We start from the raw sequence: 17,799 nt of genomic DNA, 5'->3' as shown, positions 1-17,799 counted from the left end.
TCTACTCTTGACGACTACCTTAAGAAACTCATCCACCACCTTTCGCCAACAACCCCAGAGGATCACCTGCTCCTTGACAGAGCCCATAGGGCACTCCGCCCCAGATTATTAGACTCTTCCCAACCTCGTGACGTCATCCTCCGATGTCACTACTTTCAGGCAAAAGAGGACATTGTCAGAGAATCGAGAAAATTATCAAAAGTGACATTTCAAGGCCACAACCTACAAATCTTTCAAGATATCGCCCCGGCAACCCTAGCCAAACGCAGGGAGTTTAAACCCATCACATCCCTCCTCAGCGAGAAGAACATTAGATACAGATGGGGCTTCCCATTCCGCATTCTCATATGGCATCAAAACAAGTTCACTCCAGCAAGAACTACGGAAGAAGCCTGGAAAATTCTATCTGCGATGGGCCTCTCCATACCTTCCTCCACAAGTGCAGCAACTCCAATAGCACAAGCCACCCCAACCTCAGCAAACGTCAACACCCCCAGAAGATTTTTAAACCGTGACTGGTCCCAAGTCCCCTCCGCTAGGAACGCAGTGCCGCCTGACCACCCTCCTTGAATCGACGTCTGATGGTGATGTAGCTCGACTTATTTACCTACGTTCACATTAGTGAACTTCTTTGGACTGCTGCACATATCTATAAAGTCAGTTTATCTACTAGTTTTATTCACACCTGAATTTCAGTTAGCACATTGCCTCAAGTTGCTTAACTAATATAATAATATTATCTGATTTGTAACGATGATAGTCAGGTCAACATAGCTATTAATGTTCAATGTTGATACTGCGGTTAATCTGTTAGTCATACCCTTTAGTTTAGTTTTGTTGAGATGTACTCCTGTTATGCTTGTACTAACTACAATTGTGTTAGACTCCGGACCTATCCTGGTCTCACCAAGACCCAACCAGTACCATGCCCTGGGTAACCCCAGGCCACGACCCCTCCTTGGGGCCTCCAGCCCCAGACCGGCCCAGGTCGCACCCCGACCTCTCCTTTTTTCCCTCTGGCCGGCACCTCAGACTGGAACTAGCCCCTCCTGGTCTTCCACCTCCCTGTACTCCCATGGCTGTTGCCAACTTTTTTTTTGAATCCCACCCTCCACTCCTTCCCCCGAAGGGTAGAATTGTTTTAACTCTATTACCTAGAAAAGCAAGCTGTAGAACCATAACCTCCTCCCTGGGACTCAACCTGTGTCATGTAATTAACTTATGCCCGATATGCCCGGATATCTCATTTAACCCACACAATGGCCCTTAGAATCTACTCCCACAACGTCAAGGGCCTGAACAGCCACACTAAGAGAACTAAGTTGTTTCTAACACTCAAGAACACTAAAAGTGACCTGGTGTTCCTCCAGGAAACCCACTTTAAAAATCCCTCCCACCCCGACCTGAAGTCTAAACTATTTCCCCTCACATTTCATGCATGCGATGCCAACCAAAAAAAAGAGGGGTATCCATCCTCTTCGCCTCCCACCTCACGTTTGCACTAGAAAACATTTATGCTGATAAGGAAGGTAGATGGCTCATCCTGGTCGGGAAGCTAAACCAAACCCTGTGTACCCTGGTCAACATATATGCCCCAAACCAACACCAGGCCCGTTTCTTCAATAAAATCAATTCTCTCTTAGACAATTATGCCAAAGGCTCCGTCATAATGGCGGGCGATTTCAACGAGGTGTTGGATGGTAAGCTAGATCGCTCCTCAACTTCTTCCCCCTCACCGAGCTCTCCCACACCTGGTTCAAGGTCCCTACTATCACTTCTTAAGAAACACCTACTGTATGACTCATTCAGGCTCATAGACCCCTCTGCCAGGGACTACACTTACTTCTCACCAGCTCACAATACTTACTCGAGAATTGACATGATTCTCCTTAGCAAAACCCTCTCGTCTAGCATTATAGCAGCAGATATACACCCCATGATCTGGTCAGACCATAACCCAATCTCAGCTGAACTAGTCACAATTGCCACCCGCCCCCCTTCCTCACCCTGGCGTCTGAATGACTCGCTCCTACACAATCCCACGTATGTTAATCAAATTAAGGACCGCCTTGAAGAATACTTCCAACTCAACTCCTCCCCGGAAACAACCCCGCAAATTCTCTGGGAAGCACACAAAGCGGTTATACGAGGCCACCTCATCAACATCGCCTCCAGACACAAAAAGACACTAGAACAACAACTGAACACACTTACGACTAAACTCCACTCTCTAGAAATACAACACAAACTCACCCCAACACCTCACCTAGCAGAACAACTAGCTGAAGCTAAACAGGAGGTGTCCACCTTCATGTCGGAGCGCACAGCGAAAGCTCTCCAAAAGCTGAACCAATTATTTTATGAGAAAGGAGATAAGGCAGATAAGATCCTAGCATCTAGACTCAAAGCCAAAAATTCGCGTAACAACATACTAGCTATCAGAAATAGGGCTGGAGTCCTATCGTACTCCGCAGACTCAATTAGCAACGAATTTGAAAAATACTATTCCAATCTCTACAATATCCACAGCAATAGCCCAACCAGCACCCCACCAGACACCGCAATTGAAGACTTTCTAAGAAAAGCCAACCTCCCATCCCTCCCAGACCACCTATCCACACAGCTATGCCGAGATATCTCGGAGGATGAAATCATGTACGCCCTGAAATCTTTTAAAGTATCGAAGGCCCCAGGACCAGATGGCTTTTCGGCCGCCTATTACAAAAAGTTCTCCCACATACTCCTGCCCCACCTCAAACCATTACTTAACGCAGCCCTACACGGTTCCCACTTCCCCCCATCAATGCTTGAAGCCAGAATAATCTTAATTCACAAAGAAGGAAAGGACCCACACGATTGTTCAAGTTATAGACCTATTTCTCTCCTTAATATAGATATTAAAATCTATGCTAAAATTCTGGCCAATCGCCTTAACACAGTCTTGGCTTCCCTGATACACTACGACCAAATTGGGTTTATCCCGGGTAGACAAGCAAGGGATAATACCAGACGCACAATAGACATCATACAAATCCTGAACCATAGAAAAACCCCTTCTCTGATATTAGCTCTTGACGCCAAAAAGGCATTCGACCGCATTTCATGGTCTTTTCTATTTAAATCCCGGCAAGCTTTCGGCATAAAAGATGAATTTTTATCAGCAATATCAGCCCTATATTCCTCCCCAACAGCGAGAGTTATGACAAATGGTATTCTTTCTAACCCATTCTCTTTATCTAATGGTACTCGCCAGGGTTGCCCCCTATCCCCTCTTGTTTTTGCACTGGTGATCGAGTCCCTGGCCTCTAGGATTAGAAACTCGCCCGACATCAGAGGGGTAGGAGTAGGGTCGCTCGAACTAAAACTCTCGCTGTTCGCGGATGACGTCTTATTAACCATCACCCAACCCCAAACATCCCTACCCGCATTATTTGAGCTCATAGAGGAATATGGTCATTTATCTGGATACAAAATCAACTACACCAAATCCGAAGCCTTATCTCTCCACATTCCTCACGACCTCAAAGCCTCCCTCACCTCCACTTTTCACTTTAAGTGGCAACCCCGAAAAATTAAATATCTAGGCATCTACATTACTTCCAGTTACAACTGTCTTTACGCCAAAAACTACCCCCGACTTATAGACAAACTCACCAAAGACCTCCACACTTGGAAATCACTTATTATCTAATGGCTGGGAAGAATAATAGCGGTCAAAATGTCAGTGCTTCCCCAGCTGCTATACCTTTTCCAAACCCTCCCAGTAAAAGTCCCTGACAGAGTATTACGCACGGTCCAGTCCTCCATCACCAAATTTATCTGGAACGACAAACCGCCCAGATTAGCTCTTAGCACCCTTAGACTTCCCAGGGCAAAAGGGGGCAGAGGCCTACCGGATGTTAGATGTTACTACTTAGCCAGCCAGCTAGGGCAAGTGGTGGCGTCTTTCGCGCTAAGGGGCAGCCTGGCATGGATAGATCTCGAATCCTCAGCACTGGGGATCAGTTCCCTTTCCTCGATTTGGCCTATGCCTAATAAGCCCAATACATCCAAACTCAGTACCCTTGTCGCTTTCCCCTCTCTCAAATTCCATATAACTTTATGGAAACACTCTAACTCTAAATTTAGCTTCACCTCTAATTCCTCTCCTCTTACCTCTATATGGGATAATCCTGACTTCCCCTTGGGATGCTCCCCCAACAATTTTAAGTCCTGGAAGAGTGCAGGTATCAAATACACCGCAGACCTACTGATTGAGGGTCAGCTAGCCTCTCTTGACGGTATTAAAAATAAATTCCCCTCTCTAACCCCCCATTTTTTTGAATATTTCCAAATTCGCCACTTCATCAATTCACACATATGCACCACTACCCTGCAACCTTACACCACATTAGAACGGGTATGCTTGGAGAACCCCCTGCAACGAGGCATAATCTCACAAGTATACTCACTCTTGATAGACTCACTCGCTCCCTCTTCCCCTCGCCATGAAGTAGAATGGGAACGCGACCTAGGACCCCCCCCTGACCAAACAAGCTGGGAGGAAATTAGGGAAAGCATCGCCAAGAGCTCAATTTCCACTCGCATCAAGGAGACCTCGTACAAACTATATTACAGATGGTACTTCACCCCGGCTAAACTCTCCAAAATCTTTCATCAAGCCAACTCTAACTGCTGGAGAGGATGCGGTATGAAAGGTACCCTCCTCCATATATGGTGGGAATGCCCTGTAATAGTTTCTTACTGGGAAAAAGTCTCGAGACTGATAAATTCACTAACCGGTATACCCTTCCCGCTAGATCCCTGGACATGTCTTTTGGCCCGACCTCTGCAAAATTTAGACCCCAATATGAGTAAACTCCTCTCCCACATTTTAGTAGCAGCTAAATCCTTTATGGCTAAAAATTGGAAGTCCCCAGTCTCACCCTCTATGAATGCTCTCCACAACCAAATCAACTTTATCGCCAACATGGAAAAAATATCCTACTACTTACACGATTGCCCTCAGAAATTTGACCGCATTTGGCACCCCTGGCTCTCAGTTAGCTCTTCGCCCTCCAATTGCACTCACAATGTAGCGGTTAGCCCACACACTCATCTTAGTTCCCCAAGCATGCGCCCCCACACCTAATATCCCCCCTTGCATACCTAGTGCACCTCCCTTCTCTAATGATATACTAAAAAGTCCCGCAGGAGACCTCTCTGTATCCCATCTCAAGGTAATCCTACAGTCACCACCTGCAAAACATCATGAGCCGACTCTCTGCAAGTGTTCACCCACTGCCCTACCACCTTCACCCCCCCCAACCCCCCTCTCTTCCCCCCATTTACTTTTGTGTTTTGTTCCCCCCCCCCCTCAGCTATGATACAAGGTTACTTACTGTTCTTGTTTTGTCTTTATTTCTATATGATTGTTCTACGTATATTGCCGACTGCATGTATCGACCTCATGACACTGCCTGCCATGTGGCAGATTCAACTGTTGTAACCTCAAAATGTTCAAATAAATAAAAAGTTAAAAAAAAAAGGTAAAATGATTATAATAATACAAAACACATAATTATGACACACAATATGTGTCATAAGTATTTTTTTTTTGTATTTTTGAATGATATTAATCATTACTGACATGGGAGGAACTGCCTCCCCTGCCTCCCCTGACTGCACGTCCCTGAAAGAAAGATTAGTCTAGTATCCACACATAGGCCCTTATTCTGGTTGGTGCGGTCAGAGCCGCACACGGGGCTCCGACCGCACAAACCAAGGGCCGCCCACCCGACGGATCGCCACGGCCGTCCATACACGGACGGCTGGCGATCCGCACAAAAATGGTGGAGGCTACGCCTCCACCATGGTGGGAGCTGCCCCCTGCCTTCGATGGTCGACGACCATCGAAGGCAGGCCCGCACGCCGCGGCAGCTCCCGCAAGCTCAGACCACACGGACAATCGTCCGTGTGGGAGCTTGAAAGGGGGCTGAAAGCTGACATCCGGCGACGTCAGCTTTCCGCCCCCATGTCATGGTAATGAGGGCGTCATGCCCTCATTACCATGCACACGCCCCGCGTTTGCATGGGAACGCCCATGAAACGCGGGGCGTACACATAGGGAAATGAGGGGCTGAAGCCCCTCACGCCCCTATACGCCCCCTTTGCGGCGGACGAAATCCGTCTGCGGCGAAGGGGGCTGCACATGCGCAGAATGACCTCTGCGCATGTGCAGTGCAAAAACATCGGCGGTACGGCCGCACGCGGGCCGTACCGCACGATCTAGAATAAGGGCCATAATATGGGAGTGGGAAAAAACTTTTTATGTCACCAGGCATCTTGAAATTGGCCAACTTCAAGGCAACTGTAATTTTATTGATTGGGACAAATGCAGAATTTCATTAATGAAAAAAAGTGGTCATTTTTTTACATATCTTTATTAATTCTTGAAATGTTTGAAGTGCTGTCCACCATGTTAATACCACCATGATATTCTCTAGTCCAATTCCCAATAAACCTTTATCAACATGTCTAGCCTATTCTGAACACAAACATCTACAATTGGTTGTTGCAGATGATAATGATCTTGTTTCTCCAAAGCATAAACACTTTTCTTCATGTAACCCAGAGAAATAAATCCAATGGTAATCTTGGTGGCCACTTATCTGTACCTCTATGGTCAATTCACCTATGCGGAAACTACATATCAATATTCCCTGACAATGAGTCCATAAGGAGGTGGGGCAACATCTCGCTGGAAGAAATTAGGACGTGACCCTTTTTCTGATACCAATGAGGAAAAACTCTTCATCAAACAACTTCTTGTAATGTACTGCTGTTAATGTTCAAACTATTCTATAGGCATCCATCCAGTGAGGGTTTTTCTGAGCATTTCCTGTAGTTCTGTTGGCATACCTCACGGACCATGCTGAAGAAATTTCCCATATTATTCAACAATACCTTGTGTCAAAGATGAGTGTTGAGTTGATGTTACTATGCAAACTGTACAAAGTCCACCCGATAGTCTGGGTCATTATCAGACACGTGTTTCAACATGTGAATTTTGTAGGCGTGCCATTTATTCATAGACAAAAATTCTCAAAATAGCCTTACGGTTAACCACAGCTTTATGAGACAGACAATACTGTAAGTTCTACATTGTGGGCTGTTTAAAAAGGTTGCTAGCACCGCAGTTGTTGTTTCCTCATCTGTTGCAGATTTTGGTCATACACTTTTTGGTTTCTCAGCAACTGGTCCAGTTTCTTTACCTTTGGCAAAGTGTTTGGCAACTGCACTGTGAGTAATGGGTTGCCTTTTTTGGATGACATTGGTTGTAATCATTTGCAATACCATGTGTGCTTTGTTCTGCAAATATCAACACATTCTGGAGGTCATTCTGAGCTCCACGCTCGCCCACGCGTTCACACGGAAGAGCAATGGCGATGTTTTGCTACTACACATAAGCATTTAAAGTATGTGCATGTGCAGGCTCCGTTTGCAAAGAGACAAAACAACTTGTATAGTCACCGGCCTGTTCATATGGAGCAGTGCAGGAAGGGAGCGTAGGTCGGCGGGCATGGGTCGTGCCCATGGGACCAACATTTCATGAGCATTTCCATGCAAAATCAGGGCGTTCCCATGCTAATGGCACTGTGGCGAGGGTGCTGGCACCGGATGTCATCTTCCCGCCATTTTCATGTAGCAGGGCACTGCAAATCTGAGTCACCAGAGAGTGACTTAGATTTGCAAACGCTTGAGAAATCATTTGATGGTTGGCGGGAACATTCACTGTGTGAGGGGGGGCAGACATTTGTGTGGCCGGCAGGCATGTGAGTGGCGGGCGGTATTTAGTTGGCTCGCAAAGATTTGTGAGTCAATCAGAATGACCCCCTCGGTTTGTATTATCATTGTCCTTAACCCTTTGTGTACCCAGTGAATTTGTCAAAATAATTGTAAACATTTCCAAGCAACCATTTGTATTCATCATAATGACCTGCCATGTTTACCTTATATAGAAAATGTTATCATTTTTTACACAACATTTTTTATTTAAATGTATATAACGCATGTGAACGATGCTGGCATTTTAGGAGATATTGCGCACATCTCTCATAGAGATGCTGAAACTCAAAGGGATAATGTCCATACCTGCAAAATAAAAGGCAGTAAAAAATGAATGCATAAAAATATGTTGAATTACACTTACCGTACCTGCTGTAAAGAACTGTTAAATAATGTAATGCTTCAATATACAGTAAACAGATATTGAAAAGCAGTTGAAGTAAACATGCTGCTGTTACACTGGAACATAATGACTGGTTAGCCTTGGGATGCACACTGCAGATGTGGCAAGTGACACTGGTAGTTCCATTCTTTTATGTAGCAGGTTAATAGCAAATGGAAACAAAATGTGTTCTAGAAATGTCTAAGGTGAACAGGTCATTCCTTTCTTCAGAGGGAGAGCAGGTGTTTCAGCTTTTCAACACTTGCAATCATTTTATACGTTTCATGTGTGAGAGAGACACATTTGCTACATGGTTCATTGCATCACAACAATTGTCATTAGTAAATTACCTTCTAAAACACATTTAAATGCTTTCTGCATTTCAGAGATATACTAAAATTAAATTGTGTGTTGAATCGTGAAACTTTTCATCTGCAGTTTAAAAAGCTAATTGTCCTTTTTAAAACTTCAGGAACAGCACAGCAAATACAGATTTTAATGAGAAAACAATAACACACTGTAGTGATTCTATATACAATTTACTATACAAAGTACAATATCCTAAACCACTGTTAGCAGCATGACACATAAAATGCTTAAAAAAGCCATTTTGTTCTTATTTTTAAAAATTGCCAATCCAATATGGAGTGCTATCATTATGTCACTCAGCATGGTTTCAGTACTAAACAGAAATTCACATAAGAGTCAATGAATATTTAACTATGCAGCAGAGACTGTTAGAGGCCTATACCGTACACTATGGCTTTGCTTAAATGTTTTCAGTGATATCACTTGGCAAGTCTTACCAATAAAGGCTTGATAATGGTGCTAGAATTATTATGGTCATGTGGGAAATACGTTTCCGCAAACAACGTAAACCCAAGGGATACGGCGGATGGAGATTGAAACATAGGAAGTTATTAGAAAAAACAAAAGTTGTAAATTGGGATTGATACCAAAATGGTACCGACCAATTTACGTTCCTGGCGCTCCAATAATGGGAGGAAAATAAATTAATGGGTGTTAAATGATCGACACCAATTAAATATCAACCCAGCTGCTGCACGTGCTGGATGAGCTAGCCCAGCTCATGAAGGTGAACAAGATATGGGGGGGTTTCAACACAATTGCGCTGCTGGGTATAATGTAATATATAAAAAACTCTGAGTTTAGTTTGGGTCCGACCAGAAAGAAATGACACTGGACACGCTTATAAATTTGTATTATTTTATAAATGTAAAAAAGATGAGCACATAAACATACACAATAACACTAAAACATGAATGTATAAAAACATATAGGGTTAAATCCCAAATGGTAAGGAGTGTCTCCAAGGTTTAATGTGAAAATCCCAATAATGGGAGTAACTCAGTTCAGATCCTGAATAGATTATTAGTAATCAGGTAAATCGGAGTATCCTGCAGTTAGGTGTTAATAATGCCAGTTTAGCATGTAGACAAACATGCACTAGGTGGAAGGCAGTTCGAATGGTTACAATAGGGTAATTGGAATTTTCTCACCCATATATCGAAGGTAACGGGGAGCTTAATAGATGTTGCTTAGCTCGACCCTGAAGTAGAATTAACGCCTTAGCGCCGACCATACCGCTTCCACTCTCACAGATTTACCCGGCGGCCGGACTTCTCAATTGGGAGTTAATTCTACTTCAGGGTCGAGCTAAGCAACATCTATTAAGCTCCCCGTTACCTTCGATATATGGGTGAGAAAATTCCAATTACCCTATTGTAACCATTCGAACTGCCTTCCACCTAGTGCATGTTTGTCTACATGCTAAACTGGCATTATTAACACCTAACTGCAGGATACTCCGATTTACCTGATTACTAATAATCTATTCAGGATCTGAACTGAGTTACTCCCATTATTGGGATTTTCACATTAAACCTTGGAGACACTCCTTACCATTTGGGATTTAACCCTATATGTTTTTATACATTCATGTTTTAGTGTTATTGTGTATGTTTATGTGCTCATCTTTTTTACATTTATAAAATATTACAAATTTATAAGCGTGTCCAGTGTCATTTCTTTCTGGTCGGACCCAAACTAAACTCAGAGTTTTTTATATATTACATTATACCCAGCAGCGCAATTGTGTTGAAACCCCCCCATAGGAAGTTATTAGACCCACTCAGTGTGGGCCAAATTCGCTACCCGGCCGATTGTTGAGGTTTGCGCATAAGGTTTGCACGAAAATAAGCACATGTGCACCCCCAAAGTGAATGCGTTCGGTAAGTTTCACCCTTGCAAGCATTCTCTCCAGGATTGGTAGGCAGGGGGCAGTCGCAGAGGACCGCCCAGAATTTCATGTGCATGCCCACATAAATGGTGGGCATGCTAATATAAATGCAGGGCGTACCCCTGCGAACACATGAGTTTCCATGTCTGCTTGAGGCAGGCAGCTGACATCACATGACATCATCGCCTGCCCAGAATTCGGCCATCTACTGGCCAGAATAAAAGTAAATTCATGCTTACTTTGATTTGCAAAGGGAAAAAAAATCAATCGACCATCGAATGATTTTTCTTCCTTGCAGCCGCATGAGAGTGTTGTGTATGCGAACGCATCCACTTGCATGCTAGTGAGGGGTTTCAGGCAGCGGGGGAGAGCATTCAGTGGGGCGGCGATTAGCTGCTTGCCATGCAAAGAATATAAAAAACCTAGCAAGCAGGTCTGAATCAGGCTCATAGGACCAAAATGAGTCACTCTTGTCCCTTATGTCTCTTATTGCCAGCACTAAATGTTCAATTGTAAACTGAACAAGTGATGTTTGACTGCTTAATATTAGAGCAGGGGGTCAGGACACAAAGAGGATGGGGTTATTACCTGGCCCTGAAATTATCTCAGGGGCCCAGCAGAGTATCAGTCTACTGTACCTTCTAAATGTGGTGCACAAACTACTGTACTTCCACTATAGTAAAGGAGCTCACCAGATGTAATGGACAACCATGAATCTCCTCTATCTTTGCAGAATCTATTTTTCAAACAAATAAAACTAATACCTGTACCACTATTACACCAAAATCTCCAGCCTGACTTGGTTTTAAGCTGTGTCAAAAAATTTGTGTCAGACCCAGGACTTTAATGACTAGTATTAGAACCCCATTTGCACAGCCTGACCTGGAATATTGTGGGTTTGAGCTGTTTACACAGGTACAGTAATAGCCAGAGTCTCTCAGCAGCAAAGGAGACACCAGAATGGAGGTAGTCCATAATGTGGCAGAGGGGGAAAGGTCCCATAGTGGCAAACTCAACTTGGTCCTTCACATGCCTATAGTGATGATCATGCAACAGCCAGTGGTGTATCAATAGCCCCCACAGCTGCCTCAGGGGTTTAGAGGCACTGGGGGGATGTGGGTGCTGGTGGTCTGTTGGGACTATTGCTAGACTGGGAAATGTCCCTTCAAAAAGTGGCCACTGCCTCACAGGAGTTAATTATTAAGCATCCTATATGAGGCAGCGGCCATGTTGGGAGGGATATTTTCAATGGTATGGATGCAGACAAGTTATCTTCAGGTTTTCCACCCAGCAGGTGAAAGGGAGCAGAAAACCCACAATTATGTTAACAACAGATGGAGGGGGGACAATCCCCTTACAATGAGCAGGACATGAGGCCCAGTGGCGGCCCATAACAATGAGCAAGTAAGGGGGGACTGAACATTTGCTAGGGCAGGGTGGCTTTAACCATAGTTATGCCACTGCAACAGCCTAAGAATCAGGAGGAAGGAGGTAGCAGGCATGAAATGTAGGAGGAAGAAGCAGGGGAGCCAGCTGGACTTGCACATGGGTGCACAATTTCTGGACATTCCAGATCAGTCAACTAGTGTCATCCAATTCTGAAAGTGCAAATAGGACATTGTGTGATTATTATATCTTAACTGTACATCAAGAGCATTGAAATTATAAGTTACCTACTGTATAATAACTTTGAAGCAAAATGATTAAAAAAAAACAGCACCATTTAGTACCAAAACGACATGGGCCCTTATTCTGATCGGTGCGGCCGGAGCCGATTATGCGGCCAGGACCGTGCGTGCGAAACCCCGCCTTCCATACGGATCGCCAACTCCGTCCGTATGCGGTAAGAAGCTGTCCGAACGGACCGCACGTGTATTTTTCACGGAATACGCCTCCTCCATCTAAGGGAACCTCCCCCATCATTCGATGGTCGCAGACCATCGAATGCAGGACCGTGTGCTCCACCAGCACCCGCAACCTCAGACCACACGGACATTTTTCCGTGCAAAAGCAGGGATCTGGGCGGGCAGCTGTCATCCGGCGATGTCATATGTCCGCCCCCTACACGTGCATCACGGCCGCATTACCATGCGTACGCCCAGCGTTTTCATGGGAACTCTCATGAAGCGCGGGGCGTATGCATATGGTAATGAGCCTAAATAGCCCTTCACGCCCCTCTCCACCCCCTGTTCGGAGTGTTCACATATCATGCGGGATTTGGCCGTACGCCCCGCTCGCACATGCGCAGAGACGCCTCTGCACATGCGCAGACACAAAACATCGGCGGGCTGAACACACGCGGATATATCCGCACCAATCAGAATAAGGGCCATTGTTTTGTACACATTATGGTAAATTTTCTGTTTGTGCTATAAACAGTAGTACATTTTATTGCATTCTCTGGAGTTGCAGAAGAATTATAATAAGAAAAAGAATTATGATAATATAAAAATATTGGTAATTCCATTAACATTAGCATATACACATGATTGAATGTTTTTTAGGCAGCAATGTGCGCATGACAAGTGTAAAAGTCTAATTGCAGAAATACTGTAATCTTCACTTGGTAAATATTACAGGTAATGGTTTAGGGAAGATGACATGGATCAGCTTTCATATTATGATAGTCTGGTGACCTAATTTGGTCGCTGCAGTTTCGCTTCCTACAAAATAACTTCTAGGGGATGAAGCTGATTAACTTTGAAGAAAACTACTGAATATCAATAAAAAAAGGGCGAGAAATGCTAACTCAACACAAATTGGAGAATTAGAGTAATTTGTAACTTGCTTTCTGACAGGACTTAAAAGGTCTGGCTCTGTCAGCAATGCAACATTTATGAACAATTCTCCGGCTCCTACACATGAAGTTCATAAAAAGGAAATAAACTAATAAAAAGTTATGTGCTCTATTTTCTGTGTTAGCTGAAATGAAAACATCTGTAATTTCAGAAAAACTCAAGGTAGGTGAACACATTAGTATAAAGCCACTTTAATGTGCTGGTTTATAACAATTCTAAATCTATTGAAATTAAGTCTAATAATAGACCAGATTAAAATTTATTAAAATACAGCAGCACCCTGGACCCAATGGAAAATATTAATTAAATAAATATTCACAAAAGTCTGTATTGTTGATAGCAAAACTTGGCTCATTAAACTGCAAAGATCACAGCTTACCGAGCACCAGAGCCGCGGCACCGCAGCACATTATATTATGCTTTCTATTTTATTTTTTTGGTATTTTGTTTTTGAACTCCTGTATAACAGAGTCTTAAAACAACAACAACTTACCTACGGTGTAGCAGCAGAGGTTGTTGATTCATTGTGTACTTAATACTTGCCTAGCCTCCCCGCAAGTCAAATACCAGCAATTTACAACTCAGAGAGGTGGGGGCTAAAATGTTGCAAATTGTAAAATTTGCATCATATTAGTCTTGCCCCTCCATGTACACCCATGAATTGTGGCAGTTGATGTAATACGGGCAGGGCTTAATGATGTCAGGCTATTAATAATGAATAACTATTACAAACAACCAGAACTCTCTACAAAAGAAAGGCTACCCCAACACATAATTGGAGGTGGAAAATACAAGATTATTATACCAGTTGCGCAGAATGATCTGGGCTGCACCACACTTTATCTGGGCTGGTTTGACTAACCCTTCCCACAGAAATACACAACAAGAAAAAGGTATAAAGTGTAACGGGCGCTCAGAAGTACTCTAATAAGTCCAATCACTTACACTGATTAGTATAGGATATCAATACATTTTCAAGTACTTTAGTTCCAGTATAGGTCTTTTAGTCCCAGAAAAGGTCTTTAGGTCTCTAATCTTGTGATTAAAACAGGGTGTACACGACTGCACTCGGGATCTCACCACCCGTCTCCTGGATAGCTGCCTCTTTGGAGTTGTCCGGATCCTCCAAAACATGCTTCTGATGAAGGAACGCTAGTTTCGAAATGCATTAAGCATACACATCCCCGGCAGAAGGAGTAGTTCATCGGATGATCGGCACTCACTAAGCACTTTAAGGAGAAAAAGCCATCTCTAACCCACTGTTTACATTTCCGTTTGGAGGATCCGGACAACTCCAAAGAGGCAGATATCCAGGAGGCGGGTGGTGAGATCCCGAGTGCAGTCGTGTACACACTGTTTTAATCACGAGATTGTGATGATATGCTTGTTTTTAATTATGTCATGTGAGTGCAATGTATAAATAAACCCTTTTCCATTGTTTAAGAGGTCTTGCACTACTGGCTATCTTTCATTCTAGATAAATTCTATGAGCGTTGCATGTGGATAATAGAGACCTAAAGACCTATTCTGGGACTAAAAGACCTATTCTGGAACTAAAGGACTTGAAAATTTATTGATATCCTACACTAATCAGTGTAAGTGATTGGACTTATTAGAGTACTTCTGAGCACTCTTTACACTTTATACATAATTGGAGGTGGAAGCACCAAAGTGTTTAGAGTGTTTATAAACATGCCACAAGTAGTACATTGCAAGAGGCATATCAGGATGGAGGTCTGATGAGCAAATTTAACTTAAGATTGTCCTTGTCCTCACTGTGGGCCTTATTCTAGTTCACTCTTAGAGGAAAATTCCTTCTTAGATGGACAAAACCATGTGCACTGCAGGGGGGCAGATGTAAAATGTGCAGAGAGAATACGATTTGGGTGAATTATTTCGTTTCTGTGCAGGGTAAATAATGACTGCTTTATTTTTACACTGCAATATAGATCTCACTTTGAAGTAAAACCCCAAACAAATCAAATTCTCTCTGCACAAGTAACATCTGCCCCACCTTCAGTGCACATGGTTTTGTCCATCATAAGGTGCGTACACACGGGTGGAGATTTATTGCTCAGCAATATATTGCTCAGTATCTCCTTTTCAACAATGACCAGAGATGGTCGCTGATGAAAGGGAACCTCTGCCGGTGGTGCTGCAGAGGTAGTCAGCTGGTCGCAGGAGCAAGCTTCTGCGACCAGCAATTAGAACGGGCTGACAACGGGAGCGCGCACCCGGTGATTTATCGCTGGGGCACACTCCCATCACTGGCAATATGGCCAGCGACCATATTCCAAGCGATATCAGCCCCTATCGCTGCAGTTTGTACATGGCTTAAGAAGGATTTTGTCAGAAAGAGTGAACTAGAATAAGGCCCTGTGTGTTTCAATTATTGCTATACAGTAGCGCACGCAGGGGGGGTTTCCGAGTACCCAGAAACCCCCCCAGGAATCTAAGGGCCATTGTCTGAAAGCTGAGGGTCCCCTCTTTCCATGGGTACAAGAATTTTTAAAATCGGACCTTGGGAACCAGAGATATCTGACTTCAAAGCAGTGGTCCCCATCCAAGCCTGTTAATTGCTGTTCCCAGTCAGATATTTCAGGTTCTGTCTGACGTAGAGTTTTTCTGAGGATATATTCCAAAATCTGTGACTCTCCCCCTTTGAAGAACACTAGAAGCTTGTCTCTACTGTTCCCAGAACCAGAGATATCAGCCTTCCAGCAGCTGGTTACTGCTCCAGCTCCACACACCTGGTATGTAGTTTTATATACTCCTTGGCAGATTACTCTGCCTGCTGAACTCTGATCCCCTCGTCCCCAGTACCATTTGGTAGGTGGGATTCTCTAGTTTTTAATTCCATTAAAATCTATTCTTAAGAACTGGAGATATCTGCAGTCAAGCAAGTTGTCCTCCCACCAGAAAATTATGAATAATAAGCCCACTCCACTATACACCCCTCCTCTGCATATTAAACATCCCCTACCACCCTGGAAGTTATGTATCAGGGCCCCTTCATTCAGCCCAATGCCCCCTTCTCTCACCTCATCCCCCACCATCTGTGCAGTAAAGGGGTAATTAGTGGAAATTACTGATCCAGGCCCTACATGCTGAGCGGTTGATATAATACCCCCTACCACCTGCGGGACATCAAAACATATACTGGGTCACCTAAGTGTCCATCTCCGTACTTTGTTCCGCACCTCTGGAAACCCCCTTCTGAAAATCCTGCGTTTGCCCCTGCTATAATCTCCTATTCAGTCCCACCATTGCCTGCTGATTCCTATCACCCAGGCAACTGTCTGATCCTCTTCCTGTAATTCTTAATAAAGCCCAGGTTTTCCAAATTTAGATGATTCAAAAATACTTATATATTTTGCTCCTCCTGCAGTATAATGTCAAATATATATATATATTCATATGAACACCTACAGTAGTATCACCAGTGCACCAAATATGTAATGTCATTTTACAATTCAAAATAATTTGCAGACATTTATTTAAATTACCATATAAAAAATATACTTTGGGCTTCTTGCTATTGGAGTGATTTTTTTTCATTTATTTTCAAAGACGTTTTCGTATTTTTACATCTTTGAAAATAAATGAAAAAAATTGCTTCAATAACAAGAAGCCAAAAGCATATTTTTTATGTGGTATTTTAAATAAATGTTTTAAAAATTACTTTGGAATTACGTGAATTGTAAAAGGACATTACATATTTGGGGCGTTGGTGACACTACTGTAGGTGTCAAAAAGTGTTGTGTGTTCCTAATAGCAGGGAACCAAGTGTTACTAGTGACCACTACATGTTGAGTATCCCTTATCCATTTATCCCTTATCCAAAATATTCTGAAAACCGTGGTTTTTGGACTGCCTTTTTTCTGCCCGCCCGCAAACCTCCTCCTGCCCACTGAACTCCTCTCCCCCTGCCATGCCTCCGCCTCTCCATATTGTAAATGACATTTAACTGGAAACCTGTCATCCCCATGTAGCAGCGGCGGGGGAAGCTCAGCACAGTGCACCGATGCTTGGTGCGGCCCCGTCTCCTCCCATCTGCTGTCCACCTCTCTCTCATCTTTGCCCCACATCCTCCTCACCCCAGCCATTAGCCATCTCTGTGTATCAGTGGGGGGCGGCAGTGGCAGCCCAGCACAGTGCACCGATGCTTGGTGCGGACCTGCCTCCTCCCGCCTGCTGTTCACCTCTCTCTTCTCTGACCTGCCTCCTCCTCACCCCGGCAATCTCTGTGTATCTGCGGCGGTGGTGGCAGCCCAGCAGAGTGCACTAATGCTTAGTGTGGCCCCGCATCCTCCCACCTGCTGTTCACCTCTCTCTTCTCTGCCCTGACTCCCCCTCACCCTGGCCATCTGCGGGGGCCACGGCAGCAGAGCCACACAGCGCCAGGCTGCTGCAACATAAGTATCCAAGTGGCAGAATGCTTTGGTGCAGTCAAAGACTGGTGAAGTAAGAAAGTATAAGCACATGAGGTAAGAGGTCCCTGCTCATGAGAGCTTACATTCTAAAGAGAAGGG

General features: G+C 44.0%; 1 long non-coding RNA gene across 2 annotated transcripts in view; it reads right to left on the bottom strand.

Moving 5' to 3' along the window:
- Positions 1–6,459: 6,459 nt before the first annotated feature.
- The window catches only part of LOC146036668 (uncharacterized), a 37,389-nt gene continuing 26,049 nt past the window's right edge, over positions 6,460–17,799 (bottom strand). The window contains exon 5 of one of the 2 annotated variants that reach the window (XR_014460915.1): positions 6,460–8,133. This is a non-coding gene — a long non-coding RNA (uncharacterized LOC146036668). Of the gene's footprint in view, positions 8,134–10,336; positions 12,068–17,799 lie in introns of those variants that run through there. The other variant, XR_014460916.1, reaches the window with a different exon arrangement.

The sequence above is a fragment of the Crinia signifera genome, chromosome 9 (assembly GCF_055691185.1).
Source record: "Crinia signifera chromosome 9, ASM5569118v1, whole genome shotgun sequence".
NCBI classification, from domain to species: Eukaryota; Metazoa; Chordata; class Amphibia; order Anura; family Myobatrachidae; genus Crinia; species Crinia signifera.
The sequence above is the reverse complement of the archived record's forward strand: the minus strand, read 5'-3'. Positions and strand labels throughout refer to the sequence as shown.